The following is a 5,660-nucleotide window of genomic DNA, read 5'->3' as shown; positions in this document are numbered from 1 at the left end:
GGACCCACACTGTCAGCTTGTGGTTGTGATTCAGTGAATTCCTTTTCATTTCCATAAGTTGACAGCAGATATTTTTCCAAGCATACACCCAATCATCTTAGTCTGTAGAACCCATCAATGCTTTGCCAAAAGCCTCAGAATACATTTGATAGTAACCAACATGGCATCAGAGGTGACACTCGAATATCTAATATCATCTTTAAACCCTTCACTCAGCATATCATCTTTTATTTAATATAATCACATCACTTACTCATTTGTAATTTTCTGTTTACTTCTTTGCCTCACTAACTATATAACCCTGTTGAGGAGAAGCATGTTTCTTATTCTGGAATATGACTAAATACTTAGTGCCTATTATGTATAAGTAGATGAGAGAATTAACTGACTTGAAAGGAAAATTTGTCAATCTCTTCTCAGTGTTTTTTATTCTATATAATGAAAAGGAGCGAAATATTCCACCACAAAATGTGCCACTTTGACATGTGGATTATTTTGAGTTAAAGACAATCAAGACTCAGCTGACTCAAAAAGTTTTTTACTTCTCCCTTAACTGCCTAGAGGAACTTAGAATGGGGGCCTCTACCAGGAAGAGAGCTATTACCAGAGATAATTTTTCATCTGAGAAAATCTATCTGCAGGGTAGAGCAAACATTTGTTTACCAAACATTCACTATTCTCACCTTCCCTAGAATTGTCTTCTTTGAATCTCAGGTCCCTACCCCTTTCATTAGCTTGGAGGGTATGTGTTTCAATTGCCTGTCTGCCTTTGGGTCTCATATTTTCATGAGGCTCCTGTATGTAAGAAATTAAATTGTTTTCTCCTGTTAATTTGCCTGATGTCAATTTAATTAGATCAGACAAGGAACATAGAAGGAAAGATGGGCAAATTTTTCCTCCCCTACAATAACTTCTACAGAATGAGAAGATGCAAAAAATAAAAGTAAAAGGTGAAAGGTAAAAATTATCTCATGTCCATACAAATTATAACACATTTGTAAAATTCTGAATAAAATTGGAATTGCTCTTTCTAGTGTCAAGAATGTTATTTGTTTTTACATTTGAGGATTAATAAATGAGATACAGAAGTTATAATTTTGGAGGTGTACATTGCCCATTGTGCAAACCAAATAAACACAAAATGAAAAAAACATTATCCAAAAGTATATCCTGGGTCTTTTTATCACATTGTATTTGTTTCTTTTTTAATTGAGGTTTAATTTACATACAATAAAATATGGAGATTTTAAATATACAGATCAGGGAGTTTTGACAAATGACTATATCCTTATGATTAAAATATAGAAAATTTCCGCCATCCTGGGAAATTTCCTTGTGTTCCTTTCTCATGAGTAGCCCCACTCTCATTCTCACCTTCAGGCAAAGAAAGTTCTGATTTCTATAATTCAGCTTAATTTGTCTGTTCTAGAAGTTCACATAAATTATAGAATATGTATGTTTCTGGACTATTTGCACGTGTTCTTTCATGAAACACAGTAATTTTGACATTCATTCATGCTGTCGCATATGTCAATAGTTCATTTCTTTTTATTGTTGATTATCACTCCATTGTTTATTCATACACCTATTTATGGAGTTACAGGTTGTTTCCAGTTTTAACTATTAGGAATAAAACTGCTGTGAAAAATGGTGTACATGTGTTTATGTGAACCTATGTTTGCTCTTCCTCTTGGGTAAAAACCAAAGAGTTGAATTGTTGAGTTGTAAGGTAGATATATATTTCACTATATAAGAAAGAAAGTGCCCTTTCTTCCAACCCTTTCTGTTTCTCTCTTAGCAGAAATATATATGAGAGTTCTAGTTTCTCTACATCCTCATCAACACTTTATAATGTCATTTTTTTTGTTTGTTTCTTAACTTTTCCCATGAACAAAGTGTTCTCTGATTGTGCTTTTAATTCACATTTCTGTGGTATGGTTGACTGATATTGTTGAGCATTTTTGATACACTTATTTTCCATTTCTATACCCTTTCTTCAAGTCCTCTGCCCATTTTTTATTGAGTGGTTTATTACTGTTGTTGTTATTATCATTAATAGTACAGTATTTATATGTTCTAGATAAGTTTTTTTGTCAAATACATGTATCACTTTCTAATTTTTTTAAATAGGACATTCCCTTTTAGTTTTCTTAAATATGACCACTGAAGAGTAGATTTTTTTCATATAAAGTACCTGACTCTTATATGTGGAATTCTCAGAACTTCCAAGCAAATAGTGGGATTGTTTACAAGATACACTTTATTTTGTTTCTTGGACCAAAGTATGACATAGATCTTCAATTTTTCTATGCCATGCATTATTACCATTATACCCTCAATTTTAGTTAGACTTATTATAATTACATATCTCCATAGATTTTATGAGAAAAAATAACTGAATTGTACAAAAAGCTAAAAACAACTTCAAGGAATCCATTACAATTTGGGGTTTTCAAAGTTAGATGACCTATAAAAGTCAACAAATATTGCATTAAAATTATATCTAACTGCTTCACTTTATTTATATAATTTCTTGATATATACCTGAAACTAATGTAACCTTTTATGTCAACTAAACTCAAATTAAAAAAAAAAAGTCACAAGGAAGAGAAAATACATTTATAGTACTGCACTGTAAAAAAATCACATATAAATGGAACCATGCAATTCAAACCTGTGTTATTCAAGGGTCTACTGTAATGATATACATATGCTAACAAACATCATTTCAATTAAATAAGAGAAGAAAGGATTATTCTAGAGGTTAAAAAATTATAATCTTGATAAAAGATTATAAATATAGATTATCCTCAACCTGGTTTTTATACTTTGCTTACAGTATTAATGACTATCAAAAAAATAATTTCATGTAAAAATGGTAAATGACCTGAGTATATTCGTGTACCAAATAAATTTTGAAGTGGGTAATTTTAGATAGATTCCCTCATTTTTCAGGTAAGTAACTAGAGAACACAGTTAAGCCATGCTTTATTCCTGGCACTCCATTAACTAGATACATGGCCATGGGAGTCTTATAGCTTTCCATGATTCTTAATGCTGTCAACTATAAAATGAAGGCAGAGATCCTCCTAGGATATAAAAGGATACTAGGATATTAGGATAATCTTGGTAGTCACATTTTGTAGAAAACTAGCTATTTTCTATGTTCTATATCTAGATGCATTTCCGTATGTATTTCTGATATGTAAAGGGCATGTTTAGATCAGTCTTAATATCTTTCACAGAGAATTATTAAAAATCCAGATGTGTTTTCTAAATGGACCATTCCTTTGAATACTAAGAGTTGGAAAATGAATACTATAACTGAAACTAACCCCTGGACTATGATTACACTCTAAAACAAATAGGCTTATGAAATTAAAATATGGTTTTTGATGAAAACAAAGTAAAAAAATGTACCCATAAAGCAATGTTTTAGAAAAGTAGACATATGTATAACTCATAGTGATTATACACATGCTCCCTTGCCACAGACAGCTGCCTAAGATACACTTCAATATACGATATAACAAATATTCATGCAAGAATACTTTGGGGAAAGAGAATATTTATGCCAATTCTTGAGTTTTCAGTCATTTGTTAATAATTACGGGAAATATGTGAGAGTTACTGTATTCTCTTTTTCATACTTAAGTAGATATCCTCTAGGATTACCGTGAAGGACTCTTCTCTTCTTTGAAATTTGTTCACTTAGGCAGCTCAAGAAAGGAAGAACTCAAAAGCGGAGTACACATACTTGAAATCAAAGGTGAGAGGAATCAAGAGAAATGTTTGCGGGAAGACTTATCAGGTCAAATCTGTATTATTTAATAGAGAAACAATAAAATTCCATAACATAATAAAACATATTAAGATTGCCTGCATATCCCTTATAATTTTCATGTCTTACCAGGCCTTGAAGTGCTTTTATTAGGGCATTTTCTTAGTATTACCCCTTTCTTCTCTGACAATCAACACAAACTTGGTGTATGACTTCAATATAGAACAGTCAGTGTGGGGAAGATCTTCATTTGAAAAGAATTAGAGTAAAGGTGGAAAATATTTTAGTACTAGAAGCTAGAAGTTTCTGAAAATAGGAACTCTTCATATAAAAATGAGATTTATAAAAGAGGTAAAATATACTATCAATGGAAGGAGGACAAGGACTTTGAAAACTATTAAATGGAAAGTTCTTTCTTTGAGATAGTCCGACATTGTTGACAAACCACAATAGTAATAATTAATTTTATGGTTATTTATTCAATCCATCTGAAAAGGAATTAGTTCATTTTATTAAAGACTTTAAAACACTTTTAAAATTTAATCATTCTTGCTTTCCATGTTGATATATGCTAAAGACATTCCTTATATATTACTGACTACAGGCTTTCCATGAAGTAAGGCTATGGAGTGAGTTTCAATATCCATATCCAGTTTGTCTGTACTGAAGAGTAGGTGGTAATTTGTAAAGTCAACTTTTATAGATTCTAGGTTCTAACCCCTCCTTGGCCCAATTGCTGACTTCATGAAGCAGAGTCTTTAATCATTTTCGAAGTATAGCAGGTGATTCAGAGTCTTCACCAAGTTCTGTGCATATATGGCCTTGTTTTATTCAGTGACATAACTCAAAATGTTGGCTCTGGCTCTCTAGTTCACCAGTTTTCTTCCACTCTAAAGCTGACTGCTATCTGTTTGTACTCTCTCTGCCAACATAAGCATTGATCTGCAGAGTGACAGTAGCAGAATAGTTAAATGCCTTTTGGTCAAACAAAGCCTTTACCTCTATCTTACTGCCCCTGTAGCACTTTATTCATACCATATATCATACTTAATTTCAAAATATTATAGTCTATTGCTTATGGACATATATTCCTTTTTCTCTAGAATGTGGAGTTCTCAGGACAAAGACTATGTCTTATTAATATTGGTACCTTGCTGCTTGGAATGCAGGAACACCTGAATAATTACATGTTATATTAAATGAATACATGAATAAATATATAGTTCTCTAGCCCAAGGAAACCAGAATGAATATGTACTGCTTACAAATCTTACTGGTTTATAAAATGAGCAAAGATTTCTCTTGAGGCCATTACTGATAACTAGGAAGGATAACAGATGAGGGTAAAATGCTTAAGTCCCTCGATCTCCTCTATTTTGTACTTACACCCCTTATGAAAAAGTATAATGCCCTTGTGGGTCATGATTCGTCTTTGAAAACCCAGAAATTAGAAATAAGATACATCTTATTTTCTGAAGACCACACAAATACACTGAGTATTCTACACATATGTTGGTAGGAGATGGACCAGTGTCATTGGTAGAGCAAGGAGGAAGACGAGTTCAGAAAGAAATAGAATTAAGTAGATCAAGGAGAGCACTGAATAAGCAGTTGTGATCTGTGATGGGAAGGGGTGGACACAGGTGTCCCCATCTGCCTTGTCAGCTCGTTTCTTGTCTCCACCAGTCACAGCTTGGGGGTGGGACTTAGGGAAAGGAAGGTATACTTCCATCCTATAAATATGTTCCAATAATGAAAAAGAGGAAGAAAAAGGAAAGAATATGGAATTTTAAATGAGGTAGGTTGAAAAGGAAGACTTTCTTCCTTCCTTCCTTTCTTTCTTTCTTTCTTTCTTTCTTTCTTTCTTTCTTTCTTTCTT

This window comes from Mirounga leonina, unplaced genomic scaffold, assembly GCF_011800145.1.
Source record: "Mirounga leonina isolate KUSES-001 unplaced genomic scaffold, KU_Mleo_1.0 Mir_174, whole genome shotgun sequence".
NCBI classification, from domain to species: domain Eukaryota; kingdom Metazoa; phylum Chordata; class Mammalia; order Carnivora; family Phocidae; genus Mirounga; species Mirounga leonina.
The sequence above is the reverse complement of the archived record's forward strand: the minus strand, read 5'-3'. Positions refer to the sequence as shown.